Source organism: Eubalaena glacialis, chromosome 14, assembly GCF_028564815.1.
Source record: "Eubalaena glacialis isolate mEubGla1 chromosome 14, mEubGla1.1.hap2.+ XY, whole genome shotgun sequence".
Taxonomy (NCBI): domain Eukaryota; kingdom Metazoa; phylum Chordata; class Mammalia; order Artiodactyla; family Balaenidae; genus Eubalaena; species Eubalaena glacialis.
Genome location: NC_083729.1, coordinates 19,989,733 through 20,006,917, shown reverse-complemented (window position 1 = coordinate 20,006,917; position 17,185 = coordinate 19,989,733). Strand labels below are relative to the sequence as shown.

Genomic DNA, 17,185 nt, shown 5'->3' with positions numbered 1-17,185 from the left:
GCCCTGGCTGAGCCTCAGTTTCCCCTTCAGGTTAACCTCTCACACTTACAGGGTACTGCTGGATCCCTAGGCAGTGGCTGGGTCCTTTGTTCTTTCAACAAATGTTATTGGACATTTACCGTGTAACCAGGCAGTGTCTTAGGCTTTGCGCGTGTAGAATTCCTGCCCTCATGGAGCTGACATTCTGATGGGGGAGATGGACAGGAAACAAGTAAACAAGGGGTTGAAATAGAGGTTAACAGAGGCCTGCTTTAGGTGGGGTGGTCAGGAGAGGCTTCTTGGAGGAGGTAGCATTTAAGTTCAGGCCTAAAGGAACAGAAGAGCTGGCTCTATGAGTTGTGGGGTAGGGGAGAACATTCTAGGCAGAGGAAATAGCACAAGCGAGGCCCTGACTTGTTTGGCTACATGAAAGACCGATACTCCCAGAGTGAACCGAGCAGGGGAGAAAGTGGGGCCAGATGAAGCTGGGAGGTAAGCAGGGTCCAATCATACAGGGCCTTGAGGTCCCTGCCGAAAGCTGGTTTAACGCTGTGTCCTGGGAAGCCATTGAAGGTTTCTATGCAGGGAAGTGATTTGATGTGGATTAAAGGAGCAGCAATGGAGACAGATAGGGACAGATCCGGAGATTTAGAGATAGAAACAGCAGGGCTTGCTGATGGATGGGCGGGGTGGGGGAGGGGAGGGAATGGAAGCACGACTCCCAGGGGTTTGGCCTAAACACCTGGTGATGGGTGTGCTACTTCCTTAGGTGGGGAGGACTAGGTGAGGAACGAGTTTGGGACGGGAGGGAATCAGGGGTTTAGCCTGAGATGCTGAGGTGCCTGGAGCCTGGAGGCTAGGGAGGTCCAGGCTGCAGGTCAAAGATGAGAAGGCGTCAGGAGCAGAACCTGGCAGAACCTGGCGTTTAAGTCCACTGATGAGCTCATGTAGGAAACAGGAGGAGAAAGCAGAGACAGTGTCCCTGGATTCTGTCCACAGAAACCCGACACTTACAGCCACGTGGAGAGGGAGAATGGCAGCAGCAGGACTGAGAAGGGGCCTGGGAGGAAGAAGAGGGAGGAAGAGCCGCGTCTCAGAAAGGAGAAGGTTTTCCAGAGGCAGTGGCCGCCCAGCCCTGCGGAGGCTGAGTTGAGACAGGCTGTTTGCACCTGCCGATCTGGAGGTAGCTGGTGACTTTTCTTAGAGAGGCTTCTGTGCGGGTTGGGAGGGAGAAAGCCAGCCCAGGGAGGGCTTCAGTAGCGAGAGGAGGTGGTGCCATGGAGACCAAGGGGCGAAACCAGTTTACGAAGCACCACTGTGGGGCTGCTCTCCTGTATGTCTGGTTAGTAGAGAGAAGCCCGTTGACCTACTGGCACCAGGAAGGGAAGGGAAACGCGAACTGCCACCACGTGGGGCCTTTCACCTTCACTCTCACTTGTCTTTACCCCAGGCCTGCAAAGGATGGTGTTATCCCGTTTGCATTGTGTGAGAACTTGCTCTAGAGAAAGTTCAGTACAAGGTAGGGGGTGGGGTGGGTGGTGGCTACTTGATTGTTTCCAGTTCCTTTGGGATCCAGGAAGGCAGAAATTTCTCTCCTGGAGGAGCCTGGAAAAGGGACAGCCTGTCCAAGGTCTGGGAGAAGAGAGGCCTGACTCTGAGCATTAAGTGTGGTCTTTGGGATGGAAATTCATTCAGGACCTGGGGCTATTCCCCTGTGGCCTGTGGGAGGGGCTTTGCTTTTTAACCCCTTGTTCTGAGTGGCCTGTATTTCTGCTCTCCCTTAGCCCTAGGGCCAGAGGCTAGATATAAAGACTTCTTTTTTTTTTCTTTAATATTTATTTGTTTATTTGGCTGCAGGATCTTTTAGTTGCAGGCATGTGGGCTCTAGTTCCCTGACCAGGCATGGAACCTGGGCCCCCTGCATTGGGAGCGCAGAGTGTTAACCACTGGACCACCAGGGAAGTCCCTAGATATAAAGACTTTTACGCTTGAAAAGCTTCTAGAAATTTGGTGATCCTTAAACTGTGCTCCCTTGAAGAAGCAGTATGGAGGCCTGCTCTCAGTTGCAATAAAAAAAGCAGTCTTTTCTCAACTCACAGGGAAAAGATAATAGATACATTTTCTCAATTTTAAAATTTCCACTATAATTTAAAAAGACTTTTTTTTTATTATGAACCTGTTCTGAAATAGACAGAAATAGAGAGACCAGTATAATGAACCCCCATGTACCTATCACCAAAGTGCAACAACCATTAAAAGCTTTTCTAGAAAAAAGAAACCTTTGGCATCTGCTTCCCCCAACCAATAAAGGTCATCAATGAGCGTGAACAGAAAAACTTTAAAGTTGATTTAATTTACAGTATTTTAGTGACTTGAGATGTAGAGACTTGCACCCAGAATATATTTTCTGGTAATAACGTTGTTCCATGTTCATATGATACAACTCAAGATTTCCACGACTTCCGGTACAAGCGCTAGAACCCTTGAGCCCCTTATTTCAGACTAGGGGCTGGGGCTGCAGAGTTACGAGCTGGCCACAAGCTCACTCAGGGCACAGGGAAGGGGCTGGAATGGGATTCGAGTTCAGGCTCCTACTGCCACGTGGGGGCCATCCCCAGAGACCACACTCGCCCCTCTTGGGCTCTGCCAGGGCACTAGGGAAGGGCTAGCTGCAGGTAACAAGAGCACTGGGGAGGACTTCCCCGGCGGTCCAGTGGTTAAGACTCTGCTTCCACTGAAGGGGGCTCGGGTTTGATCCCTGGCCAGGGAACTAAGATCCCACATGCCTTGCGGCCAAAAAGAACCATGGGGAAACACAGGTAGCTCTCCAGATTCCCAAGTGCCCCTCAGGCTAAAGAGCAGTAACTGTCTTCATCAGGCCTGTTTTCTAAGTGGCTTACCAAGGGGAAAGAAATCCGTCCTCCTTTTGCAGTTTCCTCTTAGTTCTCTGGCACTTGGCCCTTTCTTCTGAAACTGCCTCACTAGGCCTTTCTGACCTTGTCCCCAAGATTCTTCCCCGTCTCCTCCAACTGCATCTTCTTAGCATCCTCCTCTGTCCCTTGACTGTGGCACCCCCAGATGTCTGCTTCCTCCCTTGATAGTGGCACCCCCAGATGTCTGCTCCCACCCTTGGCCAGTCTTTAAAGACTTTTTTTTTTTTTTTTTGGTTGTGTTGGGTCTTCGTTGCTGCGCGTGGGCTTTCTCTAGTTGCGGTGAGCAGGGGCTACCCTTCATTGTGGTGCGCAGGCTTCTCATTGCGGTGGCTTCTCTTGTTGCGGAGCACGGGCTCTAGGCGTGCAGGCTTCCGTAGTTGTGGCTCTTGGGGTCTAGAGCGCAGGCTCAGAGTTGTGGTGCAGGGGCTTAGTTGCTTCATGGCATGTGGGATCTTCCTGGACCAGGGCTTGAACCTGTGTCCCCTGCATTGGCAGGCGGATTCTTAACTACTGTGCCACCAGGGAAGTCCCCTCGGCCAGTCTTGATCCCCTTACCACTTGTGTGCTCTCATAGGTCCTACTCCCAAAAAAGACACATTCCCTACTGCCGAATACAAGCTGTTTCCCAGACAATGCCACTGGGAGGTCCCGCCAGCATTTCCAAACCTCAGAATGTGACGCCTGCCGTTTGAAGTTCCTGCAGGGCACCATCATTGAGCTGACAGTCAGAACCCTCCCTGTCTGAGTGCCGAGTAAGATACTGGAGCTACCAGAAGCCTAGGGGATTCCTGGTTATCCTATGTTAGGGCGAGGGATCGGGCACCTCAGGAAGAACATCACCAAGGGACTTAGACTAATTCTGCCAGGGGTCATCCTCAAATCAGCAAGAGTTGGCTTTTGGCTTTTAAAGGATGAACTTGAATTTAGGGAAGCGGGAGGAAAGGCACTGCAGAAAGACACATACAGCATGTGCAAAGGTTCGGAGGCACAAGACAGTGTGGGCTTTTCAGGATTGGAAGTTCATGGTGGTGGGTGATGGAGCACAGGGTGCAGGTGCAGGGCTCAGAGCAGCAGGAGTGTGGCTGGGAAGCTGGGCGGGGCCTGAGGGCCTGTGCGCCCTGCTGTGGTGCTTCACCTGATCCCAATTTGCACCTGGTCCACATGCCCCACCTGTAGGGCCTTCTTCCCTCAAAACATCCCCCTCGGCTTAGTTTCCTTTTCCCGTGACCATCCTTGTCAGTCAGTCCACAGTTACTGAGCGAGGTCTGCTCTTTACTGTGCTGTCCATCTGAGATTATCTGCCTCCCCAGGCCTTTAAAAAAAAATTAAGAAGACTTAGAATATCACAAATGAATGAAATTTTAAATAATTGGATGAGGAAAATGGGGCATTTCCTCCTTCCCTGAGGCTGAAGTGGGGATTCCTGCTGCAACCAGGATGCTGATGTCTGTGTCCCATCTCCTATTCTCTGCATCTCTTTACCAGTCCTTTTAAGGATTAATCTCTGCTTTAGTCATGACTATGTCCTGCTACAAAACCAGCAATGGCTCTCCACTGTCTCCCCATCATGTCAGAAATCCTCTGGTTGTTTCTCAAGGCTTCAACCCTCACTGTGACCTCCACGATGGCTCCACCCCACTTCACTACCATTCTGTAATAGGAAGGTCCCCTGTGAGGGACCAGTCTCCCCTTTATACGTCCTTCCTCCCTGCCATTGTTCCTGCTGTGCTTTCCCTCATCCATTCTTCAGGGTTGAGTCCAAGAGTTGCTACCTCCTCCAGGAAGCTCTCTAGGATTTCTCCAGTCCACACTGACCTCTTCCCTCCTCTGCACCCCTGTAGTCCTTACTGTTAATATTGTTGGGTTTAGCAATCAATTACACGTCATAGAGTATTTTTCACTAACTCTTTCTTACATGTTATGTCTTCACCAATCATGCCCAGCCTGATTTTGGGCAGGGAGAACAGGCTCAATGAATACCTGTTGGTTGACTAAGCAGTTGGGAGGTGGGTGAATACGAGACCTCTTCTCAGGGAGCTCAGGCCCAAGCCATCGGTTTGCAGGGGTGCTGACAAGTGTACCTGGAGAACAGCGTGGGGCTGGGGGACTGTGGGCTGGCTCCCACGGGTAAGGCAGTGCCCGAGTCTTCGCCACCCTGAGCTCCTGCTGTTCCCACTGGGCCTCCGCTGTGCTTGAGCCGAGGAGAACCTTCCTTGGCCTGGCAGAGCTGGCCCAGGCCTGGGCAGCTGGCAGGGCAGAGGCGAGGCATCCCTCCACCCAAAGGAGGGCAGTTCCAGGCTCCTCCTTCTGACTATTTTCAGAACAGAATGACCCTGAGGGAGCGCTTTAGGCTTAGGAAGGGCTTCTCACAGGTGTTACTTCATTAACCCTCATTACTGAGAGGCAGAGGCCTGGCCAAGCAGCTGGAACAGTCATTGAGTCAGAGAGCCTGCGGACTCCCAGTGTGTATCACTGCTTATGGTTTTAGGACACAGTTATGGCCAGGTGATGTTATGACTCTCATTAATCTCTTCACCCCAACTGATTCTAAATTACTTAGAGCCAGGGTACCATGTCCTGCTGATCTAGGATCTGGTTTCTTTCCTGGCTCCCAACCCGAAAGGAAGGACTTCTGCATCCTTAGACTTATTAGATGCTTAATACATATTAAATACTGATAACGAATAACCTGTGGTCCAAATATCACAGTCTCTCCTCCCCTCCCCTCTCCCTCCTGCACTCAGACCCCCCTCCCCTCCTCACAGGCTGCCCTCACGGCCTTCTCTTTCCTTGAGGTGAGTCCAGATGCTGACTCAGCTACTTACTGGATGTGGGACCTTCAGCATCACTTACTGAGCACAGCTGAGGTCCCTGTGCTGTTTCTACACTTGCCTGTACTCTGCTCTCCTGGGCATGTCTCATCTTCATGGGAGTAGCACTCACCAGTTTGTTTTCTGCTTCTGCCCAACCTGAGCTTGTTCAATGCAGGCCCTCTTGGCACCTCTGCCCCCAGGGCTGCCATTCAGGAGGTACTAGGTAAAGGTTTGCTGAATGAATGAATGAATAATTCGAATCTCAGAGTTGTGTGGGTTAATAAGGTATACTACATAACATTTATAGCACAGGGCTAGCATATAACAGGACATGGATAATGTTTTTTTGTTTTTTTGTTTTGGGCTGTGCAGCTTAGCTTGTGGGATCTTAGTTCCCTGACCAGGGATTGAACCCGCACCCTTGGCAGTGAAAGCATGGAGTCCTAACCACTGGACCGCCAGGGAATTCCCGGAAATGAATAATTTTTAAAAACTGATTTTACATAAGTATTACACAAATACATTCCTGTTAAAAAAAAAAACAAACCCATCCCTCCCCAATGATTTTAATTCCCCCATCAGAGAAGTACCTAATGCTATCAGTTTGGTGTATATATGACATGATTTTCTCTATCTATCTATGTGTGTGTGTGTAAATATATAATTTTGCTTCACAGTTGCTTTTTTTTCTTTTCCTTTTTTTAATATATATAGAACCACACCGTAGTTTCGTTTTACAGCTTGGTTTTTCACTTAGAATAAGTCTGGGCAATCAAGCCACGTAATTACTGTTCTATTCCACCATATGGATTACCACGATTTTTTTAACCATTCTCTTACTGGTGGACATTTGTGTGGTTTACAATATTTTACCGCATAAGCACTGTAGCAGTGAACATCCTGGGTCATGCCTCTTTGTGCATCTGTTTCTCTAAGATAGATACCTAGAAAGAGAAATGCTGGGTTGAAAGGAATGTATATTTTGCATTTGATACAGTCTGCCAAATTGTCCTCCAAAAAGGGCAGTGCCAATTTATGCTCCCGTAAACAAGGTATGAGAAGATTTCCACCTTTGCCAACATCAATATTTTGCTAATCTAACGGGTGGGAAAACGGTATCTTGTTATGATTTAATTGGCATTTCCCAGATAATAAGTGAGGTTGGACATCTTTTCATATGTTTATTGGCCATTTGTGCTGCTGCTTCTGTGAGCTGAGCAAATGTTGCTTCCTCTTGCTTTATAACCCTGCAGTCTTAACAGACTGTGCTTCCTGTCGGCCCTGGGAAGAACAGCCTGTGAACGTCCAGCCTGTGAGTGTCATCTCCTGCTGTGCTATATTGCATTTAATAAGCAACCGCTAAGCACCTACTACGTCGGGGGGGGGGGGCATTGTGCTGGGGGCTTTGGGAATAAGAAGATGAATTAAGTGTGATCTCCTGGGCTTTAGTACAGGAGATGTGAGAAACAGCAACACAAAGTAGACCATTAAGGACTAAACTAAAACCAAATTATTAGCAAAGTATGTGCGTAGCAGTTTTAGGGGATTCCGACTGGCAGACGGTCCATGCTTATTCACTATATATAAACTAATGAAAACCTGAACCCCTGCAGGATGGCCTCAAAAATAACATCACCCTTGAAGGAGATGATGCCATTTGGAGCAGGCATGACAAGTATACTTTACCAAAAGGCTGAACACATTTTAAAGGGACTCCTGTGACAGCTCGTAATCAGTAGTGAGTTCCAGGGCTGGCCTTTAGGTCGGGCTGTGAAACTGTCATCATGGAGGCGCCCCATTGTCTCTTAAATGGACCGGCTGTTCGCACACTGGCGTGTTCATTCCATCTCGGGGGGCACAGAGAGAAGAGCTCTTAGAACAACCCTCACTTTTTAGTGGTGAGAAAACAGTAGTGGGGAGGGTGGTCGTAATTTGAGTCTGGTCCAGCAGCGGCCATGGCCAAGCCTGAACTAGGCCAAAGGGGTAGCTTTGTGAGCACCTACTTCATGCCAGGGACTGTGCCGAAAGCATTAACTTTCGCCACAGTCCTAAGAGATGATAAAGTTAATTTGTATATCAGGATTCACAAAAGGGAGGCCACCCCTGTGGCCCAGACCAGTTCACAAATCTAAACCTAGGTCAGTGCATGGGAATTCCCTGGTGGTCCAGTGGTTAGGACTCCGTGCTTCCACTGCAGGGGGCACAGGTTCGATCTGGGGTTGGGGAACTAAGATCCCAGCATGCCTCGCAGCGCAGCCAAAAAAATTTAAAGAATAAAATAAAATAAAATAAAATAAATAAACCTAGGTCAGTACAGTTACAGGAAACTCTTGCCAAGGAATTCTAACATCCACCAATCACAATCCTCCAACTCAGTTTAGCGAGCTCACCTTCCCCTAGGAAACAGGACCGGCTGCCTTTTAAGGAAATTCCATCTCTCCTAGCCAATCACGCCCTGTTCCGCGGTGCCTCTTCTAACAGTAGGTGAACCTCGCTCTCGCCCAGCATCCCTGGGAAAGAGCGCTCGCAGCTCTGAGGTGCTGTACTGCCCCAGTCCAAGGACTGTTCTGCCTTGAATAAAGGACATCAAACTTGTTACTGAATTGTATTATTTTTTCATTTGACAGGTATATTATCTGCAATTACTATAAGAACTAATTTTTATCCCCATTTTACGATTAGGAAGCTAAGGTTCCCCTAGGTGAGGAGGTTAAGAGCCACGTGGATATCCTTGTGGAGAGGCCCATGGGCTAAACCAGACTCCAGATTGCATGCTGCTTCTGTTTCGTACCCAGATGACTCCACTAGAACCGGGTCTTCCTGGTTTTCAGTCTTGGCTTCCCCTGAAACAACAGAATGGGGTGGGAGGGAGCACACTGGCCCAGCCTTCCTGCCCATGCTGCCTCACCCCACCTCTGCCCTCACCCCACCTTGGCTGCCGATGTTCAGGCTGCTGGGTCTTGCCAGGTTGGGGTCCTTTTCACCCTGGGGACCCCTCCCGCACTTCCTGCTCCACTCATTTGGTCCTGAGCCCTTGCCCTTGAATTGCTGTTTTTTCATGATCTTATGTTTGATGTTGTGAAATTGGATTAAATGAATGGAATGAGATTCAGGAGGTCTGGTTTCTGGGCTCAGCCTCTACCCCTGATCAATTTGAGAAGGTCATTCTCTTCTCTGCACTTTAGTTTCCTCGTTTGCAGTGTGACACAAATAGACTAGCCGACCCCCGAGATTCTGAAATTGCATAATTTGGGGGGAGGAGGACTGGGGTCATGACCTGTAGCTCCTTTTATCTCTTATACGACCTTGTACGTACATCCTAAATTAAATATTTGAGTGAATTCTCAGACTTCACATATATGCCTCTTCAAGAGGCACATACATAAAGCATCTTGATAAAGATGCTTAGAAAAAAACTTTCATAAAATTCACGTTTTGTGCTAGAATCTAGCTTTCTTTTCCTCTTCACGATGGTCCCCTTTTCTTCCTCTGTGTTTTCTGCCAGGATCAGAAAGGTGGGACATGAAGCTCATCGTAACTAGGCCTGGGCGAGGGAGGGGCTTGAATCCATCACTAAAAAGCTGATGTTGCAAAGGTACCCCCATCTGACAGGCACATCTTCCTGGGGCATTTCCTTAGCTCAGGAACTCACATCCTTGTTCTGACTTTGGTCACCATGTTCCTAGGTCTGCCCCTGACCGCTAGTTTTCATTAGTCGCACAATCATCTGTTCATTATTTTATTTATTTTATTTTTGGCTGCATCGGGTCTTAGTTGCGGCACGCGGGATCTTCGCTGAGGCATTCGGGATCTTTCATTGCGGCATGCAGGCTTCTCTCTAGTTGTGGCGCTTGGGCTCCAGGGCGTGTGGGCTCTGTAGTTTGTGGCACACAGGCTCTCTAGTTGAGGTGCGCGGGCTCAGTAGTTGTGGTGTGCGGGCTTAGTTCCCTGACCAGGGATCGAACCCTCGTCCCCTGCATTGTAAGGCAGATTCTTTACCACTGGACCACCAGGGAAGTCCCTGTTCATTATTTTAGAGAGTTACAAACCTTGACTGAGCAAATACTTTGTGCTCAGGCTTTCAGAAAACTCCATATGCATCTGGGTCTCTACTGTGTTCCCACATTTTCTAGACACTAAAGAAACACATTTAAAGGAATGTCAGAATCCCACCCTGGGAGAGGTAGGCAGGTAAGTACTGCAACCCAATAAGGGTTGCAATAGAAATGTGAGGAAAGGGGCCATGGGAGCGGCTAACTTGCCCTGCCCAAGGAGCCCGGGAAAGCTCGCCAAAGAAGAGACATCCTGCAGGCCTGCCACTGGGACAGGAGTTTGCCTAACAGGGACAGTGGGGGGAGGGCATTGAGTGGGGTCATGAGGTAGGTGGTCCAAGAAATCCTCTAGGAGTTTGGGATCTAGAGCACCTTAAGATTTCTTGCATATTTAGTTCAGCTTTTAGAAACATCCTCATAGCCCTTGCTACGAGGCAAACAGGAGAAGACGTAATGGTGCCCTTCTCTCTGCTTTGTTTTAAAGATCAGACCATTCGTTAAGGAGGTCCAGGGAGGCTCAAGCATGGCGGGGGTCAGCTGGACTCTGTTAAGTAGCCAACGCTCTAGATGAAGGAGTGAACGGACTTGTGTTAGTATTTCCTAAATACACACAGCACCGTGCTGGCGCTGGCGCTGTAGGAGACGGCTGCACCCAGTCCCAGCCCCAGGGCACACACGGTCTGGAGGAGGAGGCAGGAGTGCTCACCGTGAGCTGCTGTGTCAGATGCAGCAGGGGCTCGTTCTGTGCTCCTGCCGCCAAGAGTCTTCTGAGCACAGAGGAGGGCGAGAGAGCTTCTGCGGGAACTCCTGGAAAGTTTCCTGGAGGAGGTGTCCTTTGAGAATTCCACTAGGGGTAAATAGAGAAGGTGTTTCAGGGAAAAGAACCACTGAGGGCAAAGAGAAGGAGGCATGAAGCTTCTGGGTTGTTTAGGGAACAGCAAGAGATCTGGTAACTAGGTGTGGGAGTTGGGGAGGAAGAAGAGAGAAAACTACAAAGGGAGATGGTCAGATCGTCACCAGTCTTCCTCTCATAGTGAGAAATGCAGGCTTCACTGTGTAGAGGGAGCTGGAATGTGAGAGAACTGGATGTGTATTTTGGGAAGATAACCGTGGCCGCATTGTAAGGGGGCCCAGAGCAGGGAAGGTTAGAAGAAGGACCAATTAGGAGGGCATTACGTCTGGTTTTAACAGAGGGTCCAGGCAGCGGGAGGCAGACTTGGTAGATACAGCTTGCCTCTGGTTGGCGGGAAGAGAGAAACCTGCCTGGGGTTTGGGGGCTGGGGGTGAGGGGGCATTATCTCAGCTAGGGAGGAAGAGCAGGTTTGGGGCAGGAAGGTGGTATGGACTTTCCATTTTCTTAAGGATGTATTTTGATGAGCAGAAGTTTTTCATTTTAATAAAGTCCAATTTAACCAAATTTTTCTTTTATTGGTGTGTGTGTGTGTGTGTGTGTGTGTGTGGTGTGTGATCTCTTGAGTTCTCTGCCTACCCCAAGGTCATGAAGATATTCTCTTAGGAGGAGTGGACTTTTAAGTTAGGTTTTGGACAAGCTGCTTTTGAGAAGCCAGCGTGGTGGCTGCCCGTGGGGAGAGGTTTAGCCAGCGCTCAGGAGTCACCCACCGGGAAGGCAAGTGCAGGCTGGTGAGCAGGGAGGGAAGAGCCCAATGCATGGAGAGCAGCCCTGCCTTGAGAGGACCAGGGTAGGGAGGGACAGGCACTTGGGGCCTCTGGGAGCAGCTGGCTGGCATGCTGTATGTGTATGTTTGTGTGTGTGTGTGTGAATGTTACCATTTTTCTGACTTGCCATTCTTTAACAACAACTCTTCACAGATGCCATATGACTCTAGTCAATGATTAGTGGGCAGTATATTTTAATTTTTCACTTCTAACTCAGATTAAACAAAAATAGGGATAAAACAGTGCAGTCTCCTATATATTTGAATCTAGATACTGCTTAAAAGACAACTATATGCGGCAAACAAAAAAACAGAAATTGAGTGGCACTTGCTTTATATGTACCAAAGATGCTATTAGAATTCAGTGTTTCTTAACAGGCGGGTTTGTGTATTACCTGGGCAGTGCATTAAAAAGGTACATTCCCAGGCCCCATTCTGAAACTAGGAGGCAGAAACTCTGGTGTGGTTCCTGAGAAATCTGATTTTCTAGTCAGGTCCCCATGGTTCTGGGGCTTGTGAAAGTTTGAGAACCACCAAGCTTCGGATGATTCGAAGTAAACCAAATCTGACAGCAGAGATTCCTCCAAAAATGCATTTATTGTATCACCCTGTCACCCACATTGGGGGTCTCCCCGCACATTCGGATCACCTGGGAGTTTGTTTTAACCACCGCTGCCTGGGCCCCTCGCTCTGGGTCCAGTACATCTGGAATTTAGCGATGGGCCCTGGCCCAGATCGTTCCTAAAACTCTCCAGGTGATTCTAATGTACAGCGGGGTTGAGACTCTCAGACCTTGAACACACTAAGCTGAGGAAGAAGTACGGGCTCTAAGGCCGGCACAGCTAGAGAACCGTTTCCAAACGTAGGTGGGGGGAGAAGACCGGAAAGGACTTGGTTCGGGGATTCAAACTTTTCCTTTGGGATGGAGATGGTAGGCATTCCTGCTGTTTTCAGCAACGGTTTACCGCAATGCTTGTCTGCTGGGCTCCTCCTGGGTCTCCTCTTTGGACCCTGAAACTTGATAGGGTCTGCATGCCTGAATCTGAATGGTGGTCCCTGAGGCCCCTCCCTTTGACCCCTGGAGGCTGGAGATGGGGTTGGGGGAGGGGAGGAGAAAGCAGCCCAGGCTGTTCAGGTTTACCTGGTTCCTTTTGACCCACAACCCCCCGCCAGGTATAAAATTAACATTTCTCTCCGGAGTCTAGTTTTTAAAGCAAAGTGACAGTATCCGCTTGTGCTCAAGCAAACCTGTCATAAGATTCTTTCCACCTCTTAAGTGATATGCCCTCCTGACTTCCTTTGATCTTATCTGTAATATTCAGCAGATATTTGTGGTCCCATTAGACCGATTAAGAAACTAAGATACAAAGAAGCTAGGTGCGTACTGACCGTCTTGGCGTCAGCTGGGATCCTCTGCTCACATCCTGCTCTTTCTGTTCTCCTGGTGAGGGGCAGGTGAGGTCTGGGGACCCGCAGCAACGCCACCGCCACCCTTGCTCCCTGCCCAGAGCCTGCACTCCACTCGCTCCGGGTTAGGGGAGGGAAGTGCTGGGGGCAGGAGACTTGGGTCTGTGGAGAAGCCTCCCCCTCTGCAGCAGACCCGGAGCTGTAGGGAAAGAGGACGCGGATTGGCGCGGGGAGGGAAGAGGCAGCAGCTGAGGCTCCAGGAGCCTGATGGCAGGTCTGGAGAGTTGGGGCTTCCAAGCCCTCCCATTAGGGAAGTGTGGTAATGACCTGGGAAGGAATGGGGGAGCCAGGGAGGAATGAGGGCTGCCTGGGACAGAGGCGGGGAGATGGAGAAGTGAGGGGTCAGCGAAGAGGTGGCTCCCAGACCCTGCATTTTACTCTCCGGATCAGAATTTATGTGACTGAGCGGATGGTGGAACAAGCCCCAGGCAGCGCTCCTCCCCAGCAGGTGTCCATACAGCTGTGCTTGTGCTTCTCCCTGGGAAGCTAATGCAGTTGCAGATGCCCCCAGTGATCTGGCCGAGCTGTCTGAGAAACCTGGGAGGTTGGGCCCAGTCCTGGTTCACCCTCTCTCATCCTCCCTTGAGTCTTCCTGCCTTTCCTGATCCGGGCCACCTCGGATTTCCTTCAGCACATGGAGAAAGCATCTCCACCACATAATTTACCATCTAATTGCATGCTGTCTTGAATGAGGCCTGTGGTTTCATGTGCGGTGGGTCTTGGGCACACAATTAGGCTGTGAGTAACAGGAGGGTGGAGGCCATCTCCTGCACTGTCTCCTCCACGTCCTCCCCGGCCCGGCTATTGCATGTGGTCGGGACTCCTAGTGCTCCTGGACCCTAGTGTTTAGGTGTGTTTCGGGCAGGCTCAGAGGTTGGCTCCAGGGTAAAGCACAGCCTCCTTACAGTTCTGAAACTAGACTAGACTGGCGGGGGAGGGGGGTGCCCCTGCCCCATGGCGTTTGCCTAAAGCTGCGCCTCTCCTGGGCCCAGGTTTGGGGAGGGCACCAAGCCCAGCCGGGCCGGCACCCTGCAGTTGCCATGGTGACCCTTTTGCTTTCCTTCCGAAGGAGGATGGATTTCTCTTTCAGCCCAGATCGTCTGCCTGGGCAGCCACCATTCTGTACACCCTGGGGACCAGACTGCCTAGCCCCACTACCTTCCACTTTCTGCCACAGGGGACGGTTTGTTGAGAGGCTCAGTTTTAAATCCCAGTCCAATATCAGACGACAGCGTGTTCTCGTTTCAAGGGGGAGCAAGAGAGACAGGCCCAGGAGATGGGGCAGCTCCCCTCCGATGTGTGTTTACCTCCTCCTCCTCAGTTTTTGGCTCTGACCCTTTGGGTGGGGGGCTGAGTCCCCTGTAGGCCTGTTTCCTCATTTCTAGCAGCCAGGGCCATTGGTGGTCTCCACACCTGGCTGGTATCAGAATTACCTAGGGAGGTTTTAATAGATTCCTGGGCCCTACCCCAAGCCAGCTGATCTCCATAGTGGGGCCCAAGAATCTGTATTTTTAAAAATCTCCTCGGGTGATCCTGATACAAATAAACCCAAGTGAGTATGGGATTCTCCTGGCAAGGTGATCTGTGAGGCCCTCACAGGAAGGAAAGGAAGCTCTGCCCTGTGCTGAGGATTGACTGGCCTTACTGGGGTCCCAGGAGCTTCCGAAGAGCCCGTTGTAGGTCAGTCTTGTCAGGAAGCCGGTGTTTCCTGGTCATGCTGGCTAAGCTAAGACCAGGCCCCCACCTTTTCCCCACAGGAGAAGCCAGGAGAGAGAGGATGACGGGCTGGGGGGGGGGGGCGGGGGGGTTGCCATAACAACCAGCTCCAGGCAGAGGCCTCCCTTCCAGGGGCTGGTACTTCACCCCAGCAATGGTGGTTTCCATGGAGATGGGTTACTGAGGGACAGGGGGAACATTTGCCCCACTTAGTGCATTAGTCAGGAGCTGCCAGAAGGCAGAACATCTCTAGGTGGGATCCTTGGACGCCTGTCAACTTTGAGTTCCCCCCACCATGGCCTCTGCTCTCTGGGTGCAGGTCTGACGCTTTCTCCCTGCTTGGTTGCTCTCTCTGCGACTGGTCTCCCTAGCAACAAGTCCTGCTAACTCCTTGTTGTTGGCTCTGTGGCTATTTTTAGCTTCATTGCCAGCAGCCCAGTCCTGGTCATTTGCTTGCAACCTCCATATGGATTGCAGGGGAATAGGAAAACAAAGATTCCTGGCCTCTTTCGGGAGGAAAGAGGACCTGGACCTGGACCTGGACCTCTTAGCACCGATCAGAACTTTGCTGTGGAAAGTACCCGTCCCCATCTGGAAACTTGGTCAGTGGACTCCATATGAGGCTCCTGAGACAATGTTGGATTCAGTTCAGCAAACACTGCTTTCATCCTCTACAACGTGCAAGAGGCTCTGGTCCACACTGCTTGCATGTGAACCTGAGTAAGATCCAGGCCCTGCCCTCTAGGATTTTTAATTTTGTGGAGGAGAAAGATGAGGACACAATCAGCTTAGTACAGGCAAAGACTGGCAAGTGCTAGGAGAGGATTACAAAGTGCTCCGGGAGTATGGAGGAGAAGGAGGGACAGGGTAACTTTTCAGTGGGGGAAGATCAGGGGGAGGGGCTAGAGCAGCACTGTCCAAAGAACATTCTGCAATGAGGAAAATGTTCTAAAATCTGTGTCCCCGGTACAGTAGCCCCTAAAACCCACACGGGCTCTTGGACACTTGGGATGTGGCTAGTGCACCTGAGGAACTGAATTTTTATTTAATTTTAATGAATTTAAATGGCACATGCAGCCAGTGGCTCTCTTATTGGCCAGCTGAGGTCTAGAGAAACCTTCTTGGTGGAGGCAACTGGTGAATTGGGCCTAGAAGGATAGGCAGGATTTTGGCCAGTGGAAGGTGAAGGGGAGGAGCAAGGAACAGCATGAGCAAAGGCACAGAGGCAGGGAAAGGGCGTATTTGGGAAACAGCACGTGGGTGGGCAGAGTGTGGGCTGTCTGATGTAAGTGCTGCAGGTTGTGGGGGCCTTGAATGCCATGCAAGGAGCGTAGAGTGTAATCAGCAGGTAGTCACAGGTCTACTGTGTAGTATTGAGGCTTTGGGGCTGCAGATGGAAGGGCAGGATCAGAAGAGACATCCATCTTGATCTTGTAGCCTTTGCCTGGATAAGGTCTCGCTGGTCTTGGGGTCAGTGGGAATGTTTATGTGGCAGAAAATACGCAGCGTCCTCCCAATATGTGGCTTTGCAGATGGCTTCTTAGGGATCCCGGCTTCTCTGATTCTGAGTACAGGGACTCAGGTGGTAATGTCCTGTTTGAGGGAAGCAACATAACCTCCCCACCTCCCACCAGCACTGGATTTTATGACAAAGCACGCCACAGAACGCTGAACTTTGAGTTAAAACCAGTCAGGCAGGCGTGGCATTCCCACCTGCGCCTGTGGGAGTTGCTGCTCTTGGGGGGAGGATCACGACTTAGCATCTCACGTCAGTTCTGTGAGCTGGGAAGTCAAATTCACGGCACGTCTTACAATCGTGCTCTTCAGAGACAGGAGTGTGACGTACACCAGGATGTTCAATTTACAGATTTATAACAGGACTTGTCCTTTCAACGCAGATCCTAGTGCTTGTCCTGATGTTTTCTGGCAACTTACTGGTATCAGAGTCACTGGAAAATGTAATCAAAGTTAGAAGTTTGCTTGATGAACACGGGATCAGTGCTGAGAGTCAGGTGTCCTTAAGAGGTATTTTCATCAGGGCTACTGGATCACTGCTATCCGCCTGCCAGACAGGAAATGTGCCCTCTCTTTCAGGTCACCCTCCCTTTTGGACCATGCTGGATACTTCCTCTCCAACGCTTCTTTTAGGCTCTTGACATCCACCAGATCTTCTTTTCGTCCAGGGGTTCCTCCTCTCAACATACTTCTAGAACATTTCCAAGAACCTGGCTCACTTTACATGACCCTGCTATTTTAGGTTGACTATCTTTATCTTAATCAAAAGACCTATCCCAGTAACCACCTGGGAGGGTTACTTTGGAAGGTCGAGGACATATATGACCTGAGGATCCTAGAAGGCTGCCCTAATTTTTTCCTGACCTTTTGCTAAAGTCACCTCTTATCCTAGATCTCCGGGTCTTTTCTGCGTTGAGGTCTCTCTCTGCCCACCAAGTACAAAGAGGACAAGAATCTCAGTCTGAGTGACTTACAATATAGAAAAGGGTAAGCTTACCTGTCTGTGTAGCTACAGGAGAGGGGTGGTGCTCTAA

General features: G+C 50.2%; 1 protein-coding gene across 5 annotated transcripts in view; it reads left to right on the top strand.

Annotated features, from left to right (window-relative positions):
• DNMT3A (DNA methyltransferase 3 alpha) overlaps nt 1-17,185 on the top strand; it is a 103,885-nt gene that overhangs the window by 61,195 nt on the left and 25,505 nt on the right. The window lies entirely within an intron of this gene.